The 24,068-nt window shown below is 47.1% G+C and overlaps 1 protein-coding gene across 5 annotated transcripts in view; it reads right to left on the bottom strand.

The window, feature by feature from the left end:
* The window catches only part of LOC140198269 (regulator of G-protein signaling 3-like), a 138,850-nt gene extending 114,983 nt beyond the window's left edge, over positions 1 to 23,867 (bottom strand). For 3 of the 5 annotated variants that reach the window (XM_072259324.1, XM_072259325.1, XM_072259323.1), the window contains exon 1: positions 11,462 to 11,768. The gene's annotated coding sequence lies outside the window, so the exon portion shown is untranslated. Of the gene's footprint in view, positions 1 to 2,635; positions 2,657 to 11,461; positions 11,769 to 23,844 lie in introns of those variants that run through there. The other 2 variants (XM_072259327.1, XM_072259326.1) reach the window with 2 other exon arrangements.
* Between the last annotated feature and the right edge of the window lie 201 nt (positions 23,868 to 24,068).

The raw sequence follows: 24,068 nt of genomic DNA, 5'->3' as shown, positions 1-24,068 counted from the left end.
CATGCAGAGCAGTTGCCATACCAAGCTGTGATGCATCCACTCGCAATGCTCTCCATGGGGTACCAATAAAAATTGGGAAGAGTCAATGGGACCATGACAAATTTCTTTAGCCTCCTGAGGAGATAGAGGGATTGGTGAGCTTTCTTGGCTGTGACATCAATGTGGTTAGAGCAGAACCGGCTATTGCTGATGTTCACCCTTCAGAACTTGAAGTTCCCAACCCTTCAACCTCAACACCATTGATGATGACGGGAGCAAGGGCCTCCTGAAGTCAATGGCCAGCTCTTTTGCTTTGTTGACATTGAGGGAAAAGGTTGTTGTCGTGCATAAACGTCGGAAAATGTTTACCACGCAGGCCAATTGGCCCAGTGTGACACTGCTGTCCACTCTGCCTCCTCTTCAGAACCTTCAGAGCTGTGTGGTCCATGGAAGGAAGAAAAGTCCCAGCCAGCTCCTCAATCCCCATCTGCCAGAGCCTATCACCACCTGTACAAGAGTTGGTGAGCCTGCAGCAGGAGCACTGGATACAGTTTTGTTAACCCTTTCATGGAAAGGATACCATTAAGGTCAAAGGAGGGCAAGGTGGATTTATGAAGATATTTACAGGACTCAAGGGCCTAAGTTATCGGGAGATGTTGGGCAGATGTGGACATCACTCAGTGACACAGGAGACTGAGAAACAATTTCACAGAGGTGAACAAATTGATGACGGGATGAAAGCACACAGTCTTAAGAGTTGTGGAATCAAGACTAAAGGGCATGCCCTCTTCTCGTCACTATCATTGGAAAGGAGGTATGGCAGCCTGAAGTCCCACAATCACCAATTCAGGAACAGCTTCTTCCCCTCCACCATCATATTTCTGAACGGTCCATGAACACCGCGCTGTTATTAGACCATAAGACATAGGTGCAGAATTAGGCCATTTGGCCCATCAAGTCTGATTTATTTTCCCTCTGAAACACATTCTCCTGCCTACTCCCCTTACTCATCAAGAACCTATTAACCTTTGCTATCAATATCCAATGATTGGACCTCCACATACATCTGTAGTAATGAATATCACTCATTCACTGCCCTCCTGCTGAAGAAGTTACCCCTCTCCGCTGTACTAAAGCTCATCCTGAGCTATGCCCACTGGTCCTAGGCTCTCCCACTGTCTGGGACTTCCAACATTCGACGGCTTTCAATGAGCTCCTATTGCTAAACTCAGGCAAGTACAGCCCCAGAGCCATCAAACGCTCCTCATACATTAACCCTTTCATTCCCAAGATCATTCTCATGAACCTCCTCTGGACCCTCTCTAATGCCAGCATATCCTTCCTTAGATATGGGGCCCAAAACTGCTCACAGTACTCCAAATATAGTCTGACCAATGCCATATCAAGCCTCAGCATTACAACATTTATTATTCCTTTATATTTACAATATTGAAATTTATTACAATTTTATGTCCGTGCACTGCTGTCACAAAACAACAAATTTCACATTGTGATGATAGATCTGATTCTGATAAGTTTAAGGTGAGAGGTGAAAGATTTAAAAGGTCCATTTTGGTGTAGAATTCTTGATCTGTTGGGGAATTGGTCGGGTTCCACACTGCCCTTGTGCCCACAGCTTTGTCTCCTGGGTGACAGGACAATGATACCTCATGAAGGTGGGTCTCATCACAGTTGCAAGAATTATATTGCAAAACTGGAAAAAAAAACCCAGATGCCCCACTGTGAGGGAATGGACTGAGGAAACGATTAAGATTTCATCATGTGAACACATGTTGGGAAGAATTAACAGTGAGGAAAAAGTGCAAGACGCGTGGGATCAATTTTGGTTGTATGTTAATTTAAACTTAAATTAGAACACCTTTCTGTCTCTAAGTTTTATTTCTTTTCCTGTCGTGGGATGGCTGTGTAAATACGCTGTACTGTATCTGCTCTGTGATATGCTGCGCTGCTTTGTAAAATAAGAATAAATAGTAATAATAATTTGAATTTTTTAAAAAAGGGACTTGAGTGTCCACTTCTTTGTGGAGAGGGTGGTGTATAGATGGAATAGACTGCCTGCAAAAGTCGAGGAGATAGGAAGAATTACATTTAAAAGACACGAGTTTCTGCAGCTGCTGAGTAACACATACAAAACGCTGGAGAAACTCCTCATGAACCTCTGACCCCGGATGAAAGTATATCTCGCGCAGAAATGTCATTTCTCCCAAGATGCTGCCTGACCTGCTGAGTTAGTCCGGCATTGTGTATGTTAAAAGACAGTTGGTGTGGTTCGTGGACGGAAAGGTTCAGAGGAAAATGGGCCACACGTGAACAAATGGGACGAGTTCAGGTAGGAGTTGTGATACACAAGGAGAGTCTTGCCGAATAGCCTGTTTCAGTGCTATTTAAGTCTGTGAACACGATTAAAAGAAACTTACAAGGATGTCTAATTCGCGGAGAGGTGGTGAAGGCTGAGCCCGGGAATGGAGATAACTTTATTTGAGTGCACAGCGGCCTTGGGCCTCCTTTCGCAGCGAAGCCTTCGCTTCCTGCGGCTTTTCGCTCGCAACGGGACGGGGAAATCACCGGCCCACCCCAGGAGACGATCAGAGGCCGAGGGACTCACACCATCCTCTCACCCCCTCCGCCCGCATACCTCCTCGCCCGGGGGCTTCGCAGGAACACAGAGCCGGGACCTGCGCTGCAAACCCGAATCCTGTTCCCCAGCTCCCCGGGCCCGGATCCGGATCCGAGGGGCAATCCCGGATCTTTCCGCCCGAAGCCGACCGCCCTGCTCGACGGAGAAAGCAAGGGCGGGTGAAATCACGCTGTTGCTTAGCAACCGCCTGGTGTCGGTTGCCTGGCAAAGGTCGGGATCTTTTGGTGTAACAGACACTGTGGGATCCGCTTGAGATTTCAGATCCCCACAACAAATGAGTGGTGATTCCGCTCTCGTTCCCGGGAAAGGGGGAATCGTCTTCATTATAACTTTATATACTATTTCATATATATGTGATTATGTATAATTACATGTATCCCACCGGTTAAAGAGGAGGGAGTTTACCTGTGGTCGGGACGGGAACCGGAGGATGGTTCCCGATCTGAACGGGACCGATGCAGAGGGATGACCACACTGACGGAGAGGCCGCCGTGGATCATCACGGTCACCGTCACTGCCCCTACTTCACCAGTGGGAGCTCGGTGGGCAGGAGAGAGCGGGACGCGGGACGGGAGGGAAGGGGGAGCCGTTCTCTCCCCCACCTCCCGCGGCTGCAGTAACGCACTGTGCCGCTCGCTCGCTCGCTCCGGTCTGCTTCCCCACCAGGAATTCCCGAAACCCGCCGCCTCCCTCCCACCCGAGGGAGGACCTCGGCCTCGTCATGCCCCACCAGACTCGGAGATGCAGCAGCCGACCTTCATGGTCATCGGGCGCACATCCCAGAGCTCCCTCCCCGACGGGAGCGCCTCCAGCGAAGGATTGCAGGGCATAAGGTATCGGTTCAAAACACTCACCCCCACCTTCTCTGGGGCTATAAATGCTGGTCTCGGGCACATGTGCAGAGCAACGTTAAAGAAAGAAGAAAAAAAACAAGAAAATTGGCTGACACCCAGCCCGGCAACGGTTGTGGGATCTTCCTCTACAGAAATCCAGTGCATTCTTTCCACGTAGTGGTCCGATATGGAACTATACTGGAGGATAGACACAAGATGCTGGAGGAACTCAGCAGGCCAGGCAGCATCTACGGAAAGGAATAAAAACTCGATGTTTCAGAGTGAGACCCTTCATCAGTACTGACTTGAAAGTCAGGTCATGATGAAAGGTCTTGGCCGGAAACGTCGACTCTTAATTTTCCTCCGTAGATGTTGCCTGGCCTGCTGAGTTTTTCTAGTATTCAGGACCTTAACACATAAGACATAGGTGCAGAATGAGGGCATTCAGCCCTTCAAATCTGCTCCACTATGGCATCATGGCTGATTTTTATTTAAAGTGATACAGCATGGAGTAGACCCGACCAGCCCTTCCAGCCACGTCCCCCAAGCAACTCACAACCCCAATTTTGTCCTAACTTATTTGGAATGACCAATTAACCGACCTGGTAGGTCTTTGGACTGGGGGAGGAAACCGGGGCACCCAGAGGAAACCTCCATGTTCCACGGGGAGGGTGCACAAAGACTCCTCACAGAGGATGCCAGAATCGAGCTCTGAGCTCTGGGATATCCCGAGCTGTAATACTGTCGTGCTAACCACCACTTTACCATGGTGCCTATATGATCCCTTCCTTCTGCCTTCTCCCTGTAAACTTTGATGTCCTGACTAATCAAGAACCTCTGCTTTAAATATGCCCAATGACTTGGCCTGCTCAGCCATCTGTGGGGATGAATTCCACAGATTCACCACCCTCTGGCTAAAGAAATTCCTCCTCATTTCTGTTCTAATTGGAGGACCCTAATCAGAGTTGTGCCCTCTGGTCCTGGAATCACCCACAATAGTAAACATCCTCTTTATGTCCAGCCTGTCTTAGCCTTTCAATATTTGACAGATTTCAATTTAATTCCTCCCCCGTTCTTCTAAACTCCTGCAAGTATGGCGCCAGAACCATCAAGCACTTTTGTGTGGGTTGCTCAAGATTTCCAGCATCTGCAGAATCTCTTATGAAAGTCTCTACTTAAGTATGAAATGTGCCATCTCCCTGAACTCGCTGGCTACAGGACTGCCGGCATCCCTGTGCCAAAGTGGTCACCTCTGTTTATAAACCTCTCCTGGACCTCCCTCCCCAAAGCCACCAAAACCCTCTGTCTGCACCCCTCTCCATCCCTGCACACCTCTGAGATCCTCCAATCCCAACCTTTCATTCATTCCCCTGGTCCTGGCAGTAAATGATTGGCAGCCGCATCTTCAGGCACCTGGACCACTAGCGTCGGTATTCCCTCACTGAACCTCTCCATGTGCCCCTCCCCTCCAGCCACTCTAACTCATATTCTCAGTATTCTTTATTTAGTTATTATTATCAAAGTATGTATACATTACACAACCTTGAGATTCATCTCCCTGCAGGGAGCCACAAAACAAAGAAACCCCTAAAGAACTCAGCAAAAAAGACCATCAAATACACAACGTGTAGAGGAATAAAAACAATATTATTAAGCAAACAGCATTCAGAACTGAAGTTTCACAGAAGTGAGTCCAGGCACGAAGGCAGATACCAGTGCAGCTGCAGCAGTCCACAGCCTCAGTTCAGCACGAAGCAGAGCTGAGTAAACACCACAAAATCTATTGAAAGTGTCTTCCCTTCTCAGAAGAAATCTCTCTTTCCCAGAAGGCAGTGGAAACACAACTCCATGAATTCATTGAAGGCAGGTGGACATGAGAGGTGAAAGGGCATTGAGGATGGATAGGGACTTGGAGTTGAGGAGACAATTAGATCCGCTGTGATCTTACCAAATGTTGCAGCAGATTTGTGCACCGAGTGGCCTCTGACTGCTCCTAAGCTGCATGTTTGTGTGGGCTCTAGACAGGCAGATAAAACTGCCCGATGTTTGTGTGGGCTCTAGACAGGCAGATAAAACTGCCCGATGTTTGTGTGGGCTCTAGACAGGCAGATAAAACTGCCCGATGTTTGTGTGGGCTCTAGACAGGCAGATAAAACTGCCCGATGCACAACTGGCACCAGCCTTCCTGTAGATAGAAACTCTGAGGCATCTTATTACAATTACCTGTCACCCTGACCTACAGCCACACACACACACACACCAGCCACACACACACACACACATATACACCCACACAATCATGCATGAACACAGTGACTTGCAACCTTGCAGACACACACACACACACACACACACACACACACACATACACAAAACACCCACACACAAACACAGAGGTACAGACATACACACACATACACACAATCATGCATGAACACAACCACCTGCAACCATTCACACACACGTACATAGAAATACACATACACACACACCGACACACACACCCACACAAATCTCCACACACACACACCCCCACCCACCCATACACACACATCCACCCACGCACTCATACACCCACACACCCACAAACACACAAACTCAGATACACACACACAGACATACACATACACCCATACACCCACCCACAAACACACACATACAGACACACACACACACACAAACATGCACCTACATACACACACAGAGACATACATATACACACATACACCCACACATACACACATACACTCAATTAGTTTTTGTTCTTTAAGAGTTGTCCAAATAAGAGGCTACCCTGATTAATCAGAACCTACTGTATTTAAAGTTGAGGTTGATATGTTCGTTCATGATTAGTAAGAATGCCAAAGGTTATGGGGCAAAGGCAGGAGTGTGGGTTTGAGAGGATAATAAATCAACCATGATGGAAAGGCGAAGAAGACTCAATGGGCTGAATGGCCTAATTCTGCTCCCACATCTTATGACCTTCTGGTCTTATGGATGGACACACACACACACACACACTCACTCACTCACAAAACGCAGTAGATGCACACACATTGGCAAAAATACACAGATGTTTACTCAAAACAATGCAGACATACACATATTAAAAGGGTATAAAAAGACGAACAGTACGGCACAAATAATGTATTTAAATGAACTACAGAACAAATTAAAACACTTCCAATACCATTACAGTACTATAAACTGTGTATTAGTTCCTAATAGTTTGTATCAATTCCTAATAGTTATTGACAGAGGAATTCATCCAGCCTACCTGTCCATTTACACTTGGAAGATACAGACACAGACTGATGAAAACAAATACAAACCCATATAAGTATTCACACTGAAATGGTCCAATATGTGTACATCAATAGATATATACACAAGACACACACATAATGTATAGTTATACATGTGGATACATGTGCAAAATGTTTACTCACACAATTACAGACACAGAAATCACCTACACAGAACTACATACTTGCCCGTTGCACTCAGACCCACACACTGATGCTTGCATTTACATGGAAAGATAATCCAATACATGTGCATTAATACACAGACAGACACACACACACACACACACACACACACACACACACACACATTTGAGGAAATGTACACAGAAACATAAGCACACAAGCTTGCCAGATGTTCACAGCCAGACAAACATCAACATTGAGCTCAGACATTACTTCACCTTCAGAATGCTCTGGCCTGACTATTTTGGTTGCAGATCAAAATAGTAAGGCCACTCTCAGCTCAGTATAGATCAGTGCAATAGACGCTCATTATCAGAGTGGGTCAGTTCACATCACTGTCATCATCACCATCATCATTATCATGATCACAATCACCATCAACATCATCAACACTATCATCATCACCATCGTCACCATCATCACATTCATCACCATCACCATTATCATTAGAACCATCATCATCACCACCATCATCATCATCTATCTTCAGCATCATTATCATCACCATCATCAACACCATCATCATCAGCAGCGGCACCATCAACATCACCATCAGCACCATCTCTTTCTCCACCATCATCATCACCATCATCTGCTAACGGTGCCAGCCCATGGGTCCATATGACAATTAAACAGTGTCCGGTATGTGGACAAATAGCCACCCTTTATCAATGCCTAGTAGTCGCCCAATACTGTTTGCCCTCTGCTTTCCAGCATTTTCCTCCTTTCTCTGCGCTACCTGCCAAACTGGCACAATGGCAGCTGACGCAGTGGGTGAAACTGTCATATTCTTTGGCATTTCTTTAACCAGAGGATGGTGAAACTGACAGCTGTGGAGACTGTCACTCAGTACATTTAAAGTTGAGGTTGATAGCTGCTTGATTAGTAAAGGCATCAAAGGTGACAGGGAGAAGGCAGGAGAAAGGGCAGAGAGGGGTAATAATTTAGCCATGATTGAATGACAGTAGACTCGATAGACCAAATAGCTTAATTCTGCTCCTCAGTTTTATAGTCTTATTATCTGGACCACTGCCCTGAAATATTTCAATAGGTTTCAATAGGTACATTTAATGTCAGAGAAATGTATACAATATATATCCTGAAATTCTTTTTCTACACAAACATCCATGAAAACAGAGGAGTGCCCCAAAGAATGAATGACAGTTAAACGTTAAAACCCCAAAGCACTCCCCCCCCCACAGCTGCCCCCTCCTGTGCACAAACAGCAGCAAGGCAACAATCCCTCCCCACCCCACCAGCAGGAAGCTCACGGAGGAACTCAGCATCTCGGGATCTAGTCAAAGTCAGCTTGACTTCTGAAGGGAAATCTTGACTGACAAATCTGTCAGAGTTCGTCGAAGAAGTAACAAGCAGGGTTGACAAGGGAGTGGCAGAGGATGTCATTTACTTAGATTTTCAAAAGGCATTTGATAAGGTGCCACACACAACTTAACAAGGTAAAATCCCATGGCATTACAGGAAAGATACTGGCATGGATAGGGGAATGGCTGACAGGCAGGAGGTAGTGAGTGGGGATAAAGAGACCTTTTCTGGTTGGCTCTCAGTGACTAGTCATGTTCATGAAGGGTCAGTATTGGGACCGCTACTTCTCATGTTGATTAACGATGATTTAGATCATGCAATTGATGGCTTTGTAGCAAAGTCTGCAGATGATATAAAGGTAAGTGGCGGGGTAGATAGTGCTGAGGAAGCAATCCGATTGCAGCAGGACTTAGACAAATTGGAAGAATGGGCAAAAAAGTGACAGATGGAATACAGTGTTGGAAAATGCATGATAATGCATTTTGGTAAAAGGAACAATAGTGCAGACTATTATCTAAATGAGGAAAAATGCAAACATCAGAAGTGCAAAGGGACTTAGGAGTCCTTGTGTAAGAGTCTCAGAAGGTTAATTTACAGGATTAGTATGTGGCAAATGCAATGCTGGCATTTATTTCAAGGGGAATAGAAAATAAAAACAAAGAGATAATGCTGAGGCTTTATAAGACACTAGTCAGGCCACAGTTGGAGTATTGTCAACAGTTTTGGGCTCAATATCTCAGAAAGGCTGTGTTGTCATTGGAGAGAGTCCAGAGGAAGTTCATGAGGATGATTCCAGGAATGAAGAGGTTAACATGCATTTGGCAGCTTTGGGTCTGTACTCGCTGGAACTTAGAAGAATGCGTAGGGATCTCATTGAAACCTACTGAATGTTGAAAGGACTAGATAAGGTGGATGTAGAGAGAATGTTTCCTGTGGTGGGGTGCCTAGAAGTAAAGGGCACAGCCTCAAAGTTGAGGGGCAACTCTTTAGAACAGAAGTAAGGAGGAATTTCTTTAGCTAGAGAGTAGTGAATTTGTGGTATGCTCTGCCACAGACAGCTGTGGAGGCCAAGAACATGGGTATAATTAAAGTGAAAATTGATATTGTCCTGATTAATCAGGGCATCAAAAGATATGGTGAGATGGCTGGTATATGAGGTTAAGTGGGATCCCGGATCAGCCATGATAGGATGGCGGAGCAGACTAGATGGGCTGGATGGCCGTATTCTGCTCCTATTCTTATGGTCTCATTGTCTTATCGAGGGGAATAAGCAGTTGCCATTTCATGCTGAGACCCTTCATCGCGAATCATCGGAAACATAGACTGTTTATTCCTCTCCGTTAGTGCTGCCTGACCTACCAAGTCCCATGAGTGTCCTGTGTGTTTGTGGTGCTTCAGATTTCCAGCATCTGCTGAATTTCTTGTGTTTCTGAAATGTACCCATTGCACACACGGAGACAGGAGGTCTCCCTGTGCTAAACCTTCATCTTCCAGCCACGAGGAAATCTGCAGATGCTGGAAATTCAAGCAGTTTTTTTAAGTGTGTTGCTTCATATTCCAGCAGCATCCAAACATCCCAATCAGCTTATTATTCAGAAACTGCCTTGTTAAATTCATTGCAAGGGTACAGCTAAAGGCTCTTCGATTCTATCAGGGCTGTAACAACAACCACAGCCCCTTCTCTGGGGCTCCTCTTTTCTTGTCCTCCAATCATTTCACACGATGGACCTGTCTTTTATTCTGCCTCTGTTTCGTTCTCCCCATTCACATCTGCCCCCAGCTTTACTCACTGTTGCATCCTCACCTCCTGCTCTCCAACCGCCCCTCCTCACAACCAGTTGATGCTCTGCTTTGCTGTTCAATCCCTCTCTCCTGTTCATTCTGCGTTTTCTCCCATCGACCTCACCCCCCCCCCCCCACCCCCCGGGGAGGGGGTTGCCTCTGCCTCTGCTACTCCATTCTACTCTGCCGTCACTCACTCCTTCCGTTCAATCCGGGTTTGGGGTGTCTGCCTCTCACACTCTGCGGCTTCATTCTTTTGGATCCGGTTCCTTAATTTACTCGCTCACAGCTCTCTCCCCATCTCCCTCACATTCACTTCCTACACACTCCATGGCGTCCTCACCATCCTCTTGTTCACATACTCTCAAGAAGCCTCTCTTCCCCTCCCCTCTCTTTCTATCTATCTACCTATCTTACACTCCCTCCATTTCTCTCCGTTCCTCAGCCCTCAATCCTGCCTCCTCTAGTGTGTTCTCTCTTATCCACTATTAATCTCTTCCTCAGGCCTCTTTTGCTCTCCCTTTTCTTTCCTTCTGTTCCGCCACTCTTCTTACACTCCACCTCTCTCTCACACATACCCTTTCCCTGTTCCTCTCCTCTTTTGATTTTCTGCTCTGTCTCCTTGTTCCTTCTGTTTCTCCTCTCTCCCATTTCTTTCCCCTCATCCTCTCTTTCTCCTTCCCCTTTCTCAACCCCCACTTTCCCCTCCCTTCTCCCCCTCTCTCTCCCCACGCAACTCCCTCTCTCTGCCACTTCCCTCTCCCTCTCTTTCTCACCCACCCTTCTCCCCCTTAATCCCTCCTCAGCTCTACTTTTGTCTCCCTCTGCCCCAAAACACACTCTTCCTCCCCTCTCCTCCAACCCTCTTTATCCTTCCCTATCTGCAATCCTCTCTCCCCAAAATTGTCCCCCAACCCTCTCTACACCCTGTTTCTCTCCCTCCCTCTCTTCCTAACCCTTTCTCCCTCCCTCTCTTCCTAATCCTCTCTCCCCCAACCCTCCCTCTCCCATCCTCTCCCCTGTCTAACCCTCTCTACGCCCTGTTTCTCTCCCTCCGTATCTCCTCCCTTCACCCCCCCCCCTTTTCATTTCTTCGCCTGTCCAGCGGGTTTTGACAGTCGCTCCAGACACGGTTCACCATCTCAAGCCGGACACGCCGTCCGAGCTTACTCTGCCCTCCAGTTAACTGAGACATCGCCTTGATTAATTCTCTCTCTCTCTCTCTCTCTCTCTCGCGCTGGCATTCAGTCGGAGTGCAGCCCCTTGGGAGACGGCTTGTCAAAGCGCACGGCCGTAGAACCGACTCCGCAACATGTCAAACTTTAGCGCGGTTCAATTACGTCCTACACCCCTGCCAAAACAAAGCCGCCAATAATCAAAAGTCAGTCCATTACCTTAACAAACAACCTTCTCCCGCTTACATCCACCCAGATCTCCTCGGGGCGCTGGCAGGGCGACAGAGGTTCTCGCTGCTTGTCTCTTGTATACACGCGCTCTCTCTCTCTCGCACACACACACACAGCTTCTTAAACTACTCGTGTTTTGAGAGAGAAAAAAAACAAAATCTTTGTGGTCACACCCACGGGTATTTTGACATCACCGCTATGCTTGGAGGCAGGCGAGGCTGCAGTTACACAGAGCGGCTCAGGCACCGCCGCCTTGATCTCGCACACACTCGGATTCTTATTAATGAGGCTAGCTGTAAGTAACCGAGTTAGCACGGAGCGCTGGTTCCGCATTCAGCAGCCAATAACTGTCCCGGGCAATGAGGAATAAGCTCAGTGTCTGTGATCACACTCCCTCCCACACTCCGCACTTCCCCATTGCCTAAGAAGGTCACATTTAACATTCTTGTTTTCAGATGCGTTTCTGAAGAATCTGCGGTAGAAATATTTATTTTAAAGGAATTTCTCTTTCAGCAGTTTTGGCCGAGTCATGCCAGTCTGTACGGTGCAGTTTTCAATGTTTTTAAATCTATGGTGTCGGCCCCCTGGCTCTCGCTCTGTGTGTGTGTGTGTGTGTGTGTGTGAGAGAGAGAGAGAGAGAGAAAGAGAGAGAGAGAAAGAGCGAGCGAGAGAAAGCATATGTGTGTGAGCGAGAGAGAGCGAGCATGTGTGTGAGGGTGTATGTGCGTGTGAAAACGAGTATGTGAGAGAGCGTGTGAGGGAGATACTGTGAATGTAAGTGTGTAATTGGAAGAGAGATTGTATGTGGGTGAAAGAAAGAGACTGAATGTGTGCGTGAGAGAATGACAGTCTGTCTGTGGGAGAGAAAGTGAATGTGTGCGAATACGAGTGAGAGTGCGTGTGTCTGTGGTATGTGAGAGAGAGCGAGAGTGTGTGTGAGAAAGCATGAGAATCTGTGAGTGTGTGTGTGCGTGCGCGGAGGCTGGGGAAAGGCAAGGGTAGGGCAAGAAGTGCAGGATTTGGCCAAAGATCCGTAGGGAAACAAGCTGGGTGGCAGAGTATGGAAAGAGTGTATGCGAGGGGAAAGAGAGAGAGGGGACAGAGGGAGGGACCGTGGGGGGAGAGAGAGGACAGAGGGAGAGGTGTAGTGAGGGAAATGGGAAAGAAACGAAGGGGGGAGGAAAGAAAAAAAACAGGGACGGAGAAAACAAAGGAGGGAGGGAGAAAAAACATAGAAACACAGAAAACCTACAGCACAATACAAGCCCTTCGGCTCTCAAAGTTGTGCTGAACATGTCCCCACCTTGGACATGACTAAGCTTAAACATACCCCTCTGTTTTTCTAAGTTCCATGTTCCTATCCAAAAGTCTCTGAAAAGACCCTATCATATCTGCCTCCACCACCGTTGCCAGCAGCCCACTCCACGCACTCACCACTCTCCGAGTAAAAAACTGATCCCTGACATCTCCCCTGTACCTACTCCCCAGCACCTTAAACCTGTAACACACATCAAAGTTGCTGGTGAACGCAGCAGGCCAGGCAGCATCTCTAGGAAGAGGTACAGTCAACATTTCAGGCCGAGACCCTTCGTCAGGAATAACTGAAGGAAGAGTTAGTAAGAGATTTGAAAGTGGGAAGGGGAGGGGAAGATCCAAAATGGTAGGAGAAGACAGGAGGGGGAGAAATGGAGCCAAGAGCTGGGCAGGTGATTGGCAAAAGAGATATGAGAGGATCATGGGACAGGAGGTCCGGGGAGAAGGAAAAGGGGGAGGGGGGAAAACCCAGAGGATGGGCAAGGGGTATAGTCAGAGGGACAGAGGGAGAGAAAGGAGAGTGAGAGAAAGAATGTGTGCAAAAAAAAAATAAATAACGGATGGGGTACGAGGGGGAGGTGGGGCATTAGCGGAAGTTAGAGAAGTCAGTGCTCATGCCATCAGGTTGGAGGCTACCCAGACGGAATATAAGGTGTTGTTCCTCCTGTCCCATGATCCCCTCATATCCCCTTTGCCAATCACCCGTCCAGCTCTTGGCTCCATCCCTCCCCCTCCTGTCTTCTCCTATCATTTTGGATCTCCCCCTCCCCCTCCCACTTTCAAATCTCTTACTAACTCTTCTTTCAGTTAGTCCTGATGAAGGGTCTCGGCCTGAAACATCGACTGTACTGCTTCCTATAGATGCTGCCTGGCCTGCTGCGTTCACCACCACTTTTTGTGTGTGTTGCTTGAATTTCCAGCATCTGCAGATTTCCTCATGTCTGGCCCTGTTTGAAGGACACAATTTGATCACTTGACAGTGCTCCCGTCTCCCAGTCACATCTCGTAAGCCTAACTCCGAGAGAGCAGCATGCTGATGGGACCAGAATTGGAAACAAGATATGAAACAAGACACCACCCCTAGGGGTTTAAAGGAATCTTCACCAGCTTAGGTAAGGCACAGAAGGTGGGCTCCAATCGATCCATCCTTACAGCCCAGTGACCCAAGTTCAATGCTGATCTCTGGCACTGTCTATGCATATTTGCCCTGTGCCTGAATGGGTTTCACTAGGTTTTTGTTTTGCTCCCACCTCCCAGGCTGATAGGTTTATTTGCTGCCATAAATAACCCTGAATAATGTCATGCTTGACTTCATCAGTAGAGAGTTGGAGTATGAGTCAGGAAGTCATAAGGCAGCTCTAGAAAACTTTGTTATCATTGTATCATGTGCAACTCTGGTCAGCCCCATTACAGGATGATGGATGTAGAGGCTTTGGAGAAGACGTTTTTGAGGAAACTGCCTGTTTTAGAGGGCAGAAGCTGTAAAGAAAGTTTAGACAAGTTTAGATTATTTTTGCTGAGGGTGAGGGGAGACTTGATGGAAGTTTATTCAACCATGAGAGATGTATATTAGGAAGACTGTCAGAATCTTTCTTCTGGGGTAGAAATGTCAAATTGTAGAGCACATAACTTTAAGGTGAGAGGGTGAAAGTTCAAATGAAAAGTACGGGTACATTTTTTACACAGAGAATGGTACGTGTCAGGAGTGGTGGAAACAGATAAGATAATGCATTTAAAACGTTTTTAGACAGACACATGAATATAGAGGAAATGGTTGGATTTTTATCATATGCAGGCAGAAGGGAATAGTTTAACTTGGCGTCATGGCTGGCAAAAACAATGTGGGCTGATGGGCCTTATTTCTGGGCTGTATTGTTGGGGCGGTGGGGTGGAGATACATCTCCACCAAAGGAGGTATAAGGCCCTAGCCTGCAGGATACCCTTGGGCAAGGTGTAGCACCTGCTTAGCCACGCCCCCCCCAAGGTCAGGGTCATGTGAAACCATGGGAGCAGGGTTGCGGGTGGTCGTATGAGCAGCTGGTGCATATCACAAGTTCTGGTTATGCAACCACTGATGCCAGGCAGACAATCTCTGAAGCGAATTGATAATGGGTGGGGTCACCCACATGTAAAGACACTGCTCAGAAGAAGTCCACGATAAACCAGTTCTGTAGAAGAGTTTGCCAAGAAACATCATGGTCATCAGACCATGATCGCCCATGTCACACCACAGGGAAGTGCCGATTGATAGGGACATGGAGAGCCAATGAGGGGAAGTCTTACTACAAGTGTTCAGGTGCAGACGAGGCCACAGCTGGAGGTTTGTGTGTGGTCTTAGCCTTATTTAATAAGGGAAATTCATGCATTCATGAATTCATGAATTCATGAAGCTGATTCCTTGAATGAAGGGGGAAGCTTGAGGGAACATTGAGCAGGCAGGGCTCAGGAAAACAAGAAGTGAACTTATTGAATTAAAATCAGATTCTGAGGGGCAAGTCATAAACACAAGAGATTCTGTGGATGCTGGACATCTTGAGCAAAACACATAAAATGCAGGAGGAACTGAATAACTGGGGTTCAATTCCCGCCACTCTCTGTCTGTTTGCCCCATGACCACCCTGGGTTTCCTCTGGGTGCTCTGGTTTCCTCCCACATTCCAAAGACATGAAAATTAGAGTTACTAAGTCGTAGGTACGCTTTGTTGGTGCTGGAAGCAACACTTGTGGGCTGCCCCCTACACATCCTCAGACTGTTGCTCAATGACACAAATGATGGATTTTACTGCAAACACGAGGAATTCTGCAGATGCTAGAAATTCAAGCAACACATATCAAAGTTGCTGGTGAAAGCAGCAGGCCAGGCAGCATCTCTAGGAAGAGGTACAGTCGACGTTTCGGGCCGAGACCCTTCATCAGGACTAACAGAGTTACGTTGACTATACCTCTTCCTAGAGATGCTGCCTGGCCTGCTGCGTTCACCAGCAACTTTGATGTGTGTTGATGGAATTTACTGCATATTTCCATGTATGTGTGACAATAAAGCCAATCTTTAATAAAACAATTTTTGAAAAGTCTTTATTTGACCCAGGAGTGTCTGTGTGAATGAGTGAGAATCCTTCATTCCCCAACCTCCATCGTTCTCAGTGTCAGAGCCTTGACTGCCCGCTGGGGAAAGGATTCCAAAGGTTCACCAGTCCCTTGGGGACAACACCTCTTGTCCCTGTGCTGAGTGGCCAATGCTTCACTCTGAGTCTGTGGCCCCTAATCCAGGGGAAATATCAGCTCTTCATCCACCCCGTCATGACTCTTCATCAACACTGGTACAGTCCGTATATGTGCATATCTCCATGGGAGTTATGTGTCAGTGTGTGTGCATGATCGTGTGTGTACAGATGGGGAAAGTGCAAGCAGGCTTTTCTCCACTGAGGTTGGGTGAGACTAGAACTGGATGTCATAGGTTAAGGGTGAAAGGTGAAATATTTAAAGGGGAAACTGAGGTGGGGATCTTCTTCCCTCGGAGGGTGGAGAGAGTGTGGAATGCACTGCTTGTGGAAGTAGTGGATGTGGGTTTGATATCAACACTTAAGAGAAGCTTGGATAGATACCTGGACAGGAAGGGTATGGAGGGATACGGTCCAGATGGGGGTGGATGGAACTGGGCAGGATCACAGTTCACACAAACTAGATGGACTGGAGACATAGCTCTCTGCTGTAGTGCTCCAGGATTCTATGTGTACATGGTGATTTAAGTGGTGTGTGTGCATGCCAATACTAGCATCTGTGTTGTTTGGGGGTGTTTGTGTGTGAGCCTCAGTGCCCCGTAAACACACCGCGCAGTCCATGAACATGTGACGTGATGCACTGTGCTGATGTCGGAGGGTAGACGTTAGCGATGAAGCTGGTGATTAATGACCCAGCAGATCACAGCGAGGGTCCGCGAGCACAGAGGCTGCTGTCAGTTGCCAGAGAGGGCACAATGCTGGAGACGACACTGAGCACAGTAGGTTGCTGGCACTCTCTCTCTATCTCTGTTTTTCATTCTCCTCCCCTTTCCCACTCCCACCCTCTACAATCTCTCTCACCCACTCTCTGTCTTTATTTCTCCTTTGTTTTCTTTTCTTCCTCTTTTTTCTCCCTTGTCTTTCTTTCTTTCTCCCTCTCCTCTCTCTCATTCTCTCTTTTCCCTCCTGTCCTTCCCTTTCCTTCTCCCACTCCCGTGCCATCTCTTCCTCTTTATCATCATCTCTCTCTCTTCTCTCCACTCCTCATTTTACCCCACCCCCTTTTTCACACACTTGCACCCTCAACCAGCTCCATTACTGTTCTGGATGTATGAAATGACTGCACCTCCGCAGCGCTGTGTGCAGAGAATTTCAGAATTTTACATGTTGCACAAGCCATTGGTGAGGCCACTCCTCACAGTTCAAAGTAAATTTATTAGCAGAGTACGTCCTGTACATGACACCATATACTCCCCTGAGGTTCTTCCAGGTATTCTCAGTAGAACAAAGAATTACAACGGAATCAGTGAAGAACTATACATCAGCAAAGTCTGACAAGCAAACAATGTGCACAAGAGGACAAACTATGAAAATACAAAATAAATGAACTAATAGGTGAATAAATAATCTTGCTTTTGGAGTACTGTGGTTCCTCAAGGTTTTATAGCTGGGGGGGGGAGGTGGGATGAAGGGCAAAGGTTGTGGAGATGAGCTCCCACTTCCTTTTAAATATTACCAATGGTGTGCATCTCAAATAGCCTCTGACAACCAAGTCCAGCTCCTGGGCTTAGCTACTAAGCTCGGCAGAACTGTTTCTACTCACAGAAGGGGCAAAAGCGGGTTATTGGTGCCTTAAAACCAGTCGCTTTGTTCAGATGGGGCTTGTCAGCTCATCGAGGAGAAGGAAAACTCTGATCTCCAACCTCCATTGCCTTGCGGCTACACCCACTCATGGGGAGGGCTTTGGGAGTAAACCCTGTGGAAACGTCCAGAGCTGGAGTCCCGAAGGCAGTGCTACATTGAGTTCAACACTGTCCAAGCATGCTGTCCAGGTTGCACGCCATCTTCGACAATGTCTCCCAGCCACTACATAACGTACTGGGTGGGCACAGGAGTCCCATCCACTACATAACGTACTGGGTGTGCACAGGAGTACACTCACCCAGAGACTCATTCCACCGAGATGCAGTACTGAGTATCATAGGAAGTCATTCCTGCCTGTGGCCATCAAACTTTACAACTCCTCCCTTGGAGGGTCAGACATCCTGAGCCAATAGGCTGGTCCTGGACTTATTTCCTGGCTAATTTACATATTACTATTTAACTATTTATGGTTTTATTACTATTTAATTATTTATGTGCAACTGTAATGAAAACCAATTTCCCCTGGGATGACTATGACTATGACTGTAACACTGACTGGCATCTCCTGCGACACTGCCGGTGCCAAACTGTATCAGTCTCTGCCATGCCTCCAGGTTCATCAGATGTGTGGAGAGGAGGCGCCTGCTGCATGGGCAACAGCCTGCTCTCCATATTGTACTGCCGTGGCCTGCATGTCACATATACAGCTGGGACGCAACACCCATGGATGATCTTGACCAACGGAGGGTCTCCAAGGAGTACCGCGTACAGTTTTAGTCACCATGTTATCGCAGAGATGTGGTTGGACTGAAAGAGTGCAGAGAAGATTTATAAGGTTGTTGCCGGGACTAGATAGCCTAAGTTATAGCGAGGGGTTATCCAATGTTGGTCTTTCAACCCTGGAATGTAGGAAAATGAGGGGCAACCTTACAAAGGCGTTTTAAACTAATCTATGAAAACTATAACAGTTTGTTCTCCAGGTCATGGGAGATTAAATCTGATGTGGGGGGGGGGGGGGGGAATAGATGTAGGGTGAAAGGGGAAGGATTTAGAAGGGAGTGGAGGGGAAACTTTTTCATGCAGAGGGTGGTGAGTATATGGAAGGAGCTGCTAGTAGAAGTGATTGAGGCAAGTATTATCATTTAAAAAAGCACTTGGATAGGTATATGGAGAGATATGAGCCAAATACAAGAAATTGGGACTGGCTGGCATAGATTGGTTGGGCTGAAGGGCCTGTATCTGTGTGGCACTGCTCCGTGACTCATACCAACTCTGAATGAAGAGGCTTCTCAGTTCCATCCCCTACGATCTTCCCCTCCATCTGAGCCAGTGACCCCTGATCCGAGACTCCTTAGTCTGAGCAGACGCCCAGTGTCATGCCCTGTAAGTACTGCTAGGGTTTGGTAAGACAGAACATAGAGCACAGAACAATACAGTACAACATGAATACTTCAGCCCACAACGTTGAACTGATCTTTGGAAACCTACTCCATGATCAGTCAAAACCATCCTTTGTTATTACACCCATGTGCGAATCCTCTCCTCTACTCTTCTTCTTCTTCTGCACTCCAGAGAAGGTGATCCCAGCCAACTTGCTCCCTCTCCACACGGTAAACCTGCTCACCCTGTTATCAGCTGGCAAATCTTAGTTACAGCAAGTATCTCTCAACTTACCCATGCCCCATCACCCCTACAGTAGCTCACCGGAGTCCTCTGTATTGGGCCGGTCCTTTATCCTTTCTCCAGGTATAGCCATCTTCTTGGTAGATTCCTCCCCTCCCAAGGATGAGGTCTTTGAAGCTTGTGTTGGCATTTCGGTAGCTCTGGTTTTTTTTTATGGGATGGAGTTGCTAGCCCCATGCCCAACCCTCCTCAATTCACAGCCGGGTTTGGGACCATCCATGTCAAATGTCTCTCAAAGACCTGTGAAATTCATTGCTACCGATGCCTGTAGAGGCCAAGTCATTAGGTATATGTAAAGTGGAGGTAGATAGGTTCTTGATTAAGTCAGGGCATCAAAAGTTATGGGAAGAAAACAGGAAAATGTGGTTGAGAGGAAAAATGAGTCAGCCATGACAAAATGGTGGAGCAGACCTGATGAGCAGAATCGCCTAATTATGCTCCTATATCTTATGGTCTATATTCCCCCTCAGTCCAGGAGCCCAAAGGTGTACACAGTCCTCGGGGGTGGGGGGGGGGGTATCACAATTGCAGTGAGATTTCTTTAGTCCTGTACTCAAATCTCCCTGAAATAAAGGCTAGTGTACCACTTAACTGCGTCATCAGAATGAGAATCAGTTTCAGGTTCCTGAGCAACAAAAGCTCTGAAGATCTATCTTGAGCTCAATGTATTGAGAGGAAGGCCCCAAATCCTTGGCTTTGCCTGTGGCTTGGTGGCCGGGGCCAGGGTCTAAGCGCTCGGCAGAGGTGGTGCTTGGTGCTCGGTGTCGGAGGGCTGGTTGGAGGCTCGAAGTTTTCGGACGGACTGAAGGGTCGGACTGTGGTCGAGTGCTTCCAGGGTGCTGCATGGGCAAGTTTGCGGTGCTGGTGGTTCATGGCAGGGAGAGTTTCTCCCTTCTACCATCTGCGTGAGATGATGGGACTTCCAAGAGACTTTGAGACTTTTTTTTACCATGCCCATGGTCTGTTCTTTATCAAATTACAGTATTGCTTTGCACTGTTGTAACTATATGTTATAATTATGTGGTTTTTGTCAGTTTTTCAGTCTTGGTCTGTCTTGTGTTTCTGTGATATCATACTGGAGGAATATTGTATCATTTCTTAATGCATGCATTACTAAATGTCAATAAAAGAGGACTGTGTGTCCTCATAATCTAATCTAATCTAATTATGTCATTAGGAGGTATGTGGTAAATTGGATCAGCAAATTTCCTGATGATACAAAGATTGGAGGTGTAGTAGACAGTGAGGAAGGTTTTCGGAGCCTGCAGAGGGACTTGGACCAGCTGGAAAAATGGGCTGAAAAATGGCAGATGTAGTTTAATACAGACAAGTGTGAGGAATTGCAGATTGGAAGGACAAACCAAGGTAGAACATACAGGGTTAATGGTAAGGCACTGAGGAGTGCAGTAGAACAGAGGGATCTGGGAATACAGATACAAAATTCCCTAAAAGTGGCGTCACAGGTAGATAGGGTCATAAAGAGAGCTTTTGGTACATTGGCCTTTATTAATCAAAGTATTGAGTATAAGAGCTGGAATGTTATGATGAGGTTGTATAAGGCATTGGTGAGGCCGAATCTGGAGTATTGTGTTCAGTTTTGGTCACCAAATTACAGGAAGGATATAAATAAGGTTGAAAGAGTGCAGAGAAGGTTTACAAGGATGTTGCCGGGACTTGAGAAACTCAGTCACAAAGAAAGGTTGAATAGGTTAGGACTTCATTCCCTGGAGCGTAGAAGAATGAGGGGAGATTTGATAGTTTATAAAATTATGATGGGTATAGATAGAGTGAATGCAAGCAGGCTTTTTCCACTGAGGCAAGGGGAGAAAAAAACCAGAGGACATGGGTTAAGGGTGAGGGGGGAAAAGTTTAAAGGGAGCATTAGGGGGGGCTTCTTCACGCAGAGAGTGGTGGGAGTATGGAATGAGCTGCCAGATGAGGTGGTAAATGCGGGTTCTTTTTTAACATTTAAGAATAAATTGGACAGATACATGAATGGGAGGTGTATGGAGGGATATGGTCAGTGTGCAGGTCAGTGGGACTAGGCAGAAAATGGTTCGGCACAGCCAAGAAGGGCCAAAAGGCCTGTTTCAGTGCTGTAGTTTTTCTATGGTTTCTATGGTATCTAGGAGATTTAGACACCAAAGACTCTTGCAAATTTCTACAGGTATACCATGAAGAGCATTCTACCTGGTTGCATCACCAGGTGGTCTGGAGGGGCCACTGCACAGGATCAGAAAATTGCAGATTCAGCCATTTCCATGATGGGCACTGTCCTCCCCACCATTGAGGACATCTTGAAAAGGTGACGCCTCAAGAAGGCAGCATCCATCATTAAGGACCCCGCCCGTTTCTCATTACTGCCATCAGGGAGGAGATGTAGTAGCCTAAAGATGCACACTCAACATTTTAGGAACAGCTTCTTCCCCTCCACCATCAGATCTATGAACGGTCCATGAGCGTATGAACACTGTTGTGCTCTCTATTTGCAATATTTATACCTTTCTTATTGTAATTTGTAGTAATTTTCTATGTGACATTGTCTTGTGCACATAGAAGATGGCACACAAGCATAGTGTTAGCCTCACACTATTACAGCGGCAGCAATCAGAATTCAGTTTCCGCCTGTAAGGAGTTTGTACGATCTCCTTGCTTGTGACTGCGTGAGATTCCTCCGGGTGCTCCGGTTTCCTCCCAAATTCCAAACATGCATGGGTTAGTAAAGTGAGGGCATGTTATGTTGGTGCCAGAGGTGTGGTGACATTTGCGCGCTGTGACCCAGCACATCCTCGGACTGCGTCGGTAATTGACACAAATGATGCATTTTACTGTGTGCTCAATGTACATGCGGCAAATGGAGATCATCTAATCTCTCCTGCAACCCACGGGTGCCTGCAGTTCAGACAAGCAGCAGCTCCCCTCCTCTTTGAGAAATCTTCAAAAGCAGGAAAAGACTGCCAGCTCTTCCCACAGCAAGACAGGTGGCCTATGGAGATCTCAGTGTAAAATACAGCCTTTAGCAATGAGAAAAGGAAAAGGTTTGTCGATGAGGAGATGGGGAGATAGGGAGTAGGGGCTAGGTGATGGGGTAGGATTATTAATATGACTCTGGGATGCTGGGGGGGGGGGAACTGAAATTATGTAATTCTTGAGGTAATAAAATGCATCTCTGCAGAGCGACCGATGGGGTGTGTGTTTTCACAGTGTGGTTCTACATAAACAGACAGAAGGAAACGTTACTGTAGTAATCTGCAGTTTACATCTCACTGAATAGCAAATAGGTTTATTGCTTCAGTTTCCAGCAGCGCAGTCTCTGGGAAATCTTTCATTCTTATGCTTTGAGTTCTGGAAATCACTGCCAAGGCCCACATTTCCTAAACACAAAAGATTCTGCAGATTCTGTGATGAACAACACACACAAAATGCATGAGAAACTCAGCAGGTCAAGTGCCATTTATGGACAGGATTGAACAGTCTACGTTTTGGGTTGAGACCCTTCATCAGGACTGGAAAGGAAGGTAGAAGAAGCCAGAATATGAAGGTGGGTGGGTGATGAATTAAAAAACTGGGAGGGGATCAGGGGAAGAGGTGGGATGAAGAAGGTGGAATTTGATAGAAGAGAATGAACCATGGGAGAAAGGGAACAAGGGTCGCCAGAGGGAAATGATGGGCAGGAACATAGCGGGAGAAAAAGCGATAATGTTGGGGAGAGGTACATCATCTGCTTTGTCCAGAATAGCAGGAGAGGATGGTATAAAGGGAGCCTGGTGTTCAGAGAGATAGTGGAACCACAAAGAAGGTATGAAAAGTGTTTGATGGTTCTTGGCCTGTCCTCGCTGGAGTATTGAGAGCAGTTTTAGGCCCCTATCTAAGGAAGGATGTGTTGGCATTGGAGAGGGTGCGGCAGAGATTCACAATGATTATCTTTGGAATGAACGAGTTAACGAATGAGCAGCATTTTATGTTTTTGGGCCTGCACTCGCTGGAGTTGAGAGGAATGAAGGGGAGGGTCCTAGATAAGTTGACTTGTGAAGAATGCTTCCAATAGTGGGAGACTCCTGGGCCAAAGGGCACAGCCTCAGACTACAAGGACATTTCTTTGTAATAGAGATGAGGGTGGGGAATCTGTGAAATTTATTGCCACAGGTGGCTGTGGAAGCCAAGTCAATGGGTATACAAAGTGGAGGTTGATGGTTTTTAATTAGTAAAGGTGTTAAATCTTATGGGGAGACAGCGGCAGTACGGGGCTAAGAGGGTAAATAAATTCGCCATGATGGAATGGCGGAGCGGACTGGATGGGCTGATTCTGCTACTGTCTTGTAGCCCTATTCCCTTCTCCCTCCTGGGGATCAAGGCAGGTTGGAGAGGGAGATCAGCGAACTTCTCCGTGATCTCAGCGCAATCGAACACGGCCGCCCCAGAATGACTCAGAGAGAAGTGCGCAGACATTCACCCACCCCCGGAGTCCAGCCAACTCACGGTCCGCTGATCAGCACCCCCACGGCATTACCTCAGAGCCTGACCCGCGTCCGGGAGCAGGGGAACTCTCACACCACTATCCCGCAGCCACATGCCGCCCCTACCAACCTGAAGTTCCCTCTGCCACTCCCTCGCCCACTATATTTAGCAGCCGTCCCGCCCCAGGATAAAATGGCTGGCGACGTCAGCTGCGTTTTGAGGAACAGACTTTCTAATTCCTCATCCTAGATAAAGCTCATGAAATCAGCTGGCCGG

The sequence above is a fragment of the Mobula birostris genome, chromosome 5 (assembly GCF_030028105.1).
Source record: "Mobula birostris isolate sMobBir1 chromosome 5, sMobBir1.hap1, whole genome shotgun sequence".
NCBI classification, from domain to species: Eukaryota; Metazoa; Chordata; class Chondrichthyes; order Myliobatiformes; family Myliobatidae; genus Mobula; species Mobula birostris.
Note: the sequence above shows the minus strand (reverse complement) of the source record. Positions and strands in the feature narration are given on the sequence as shown.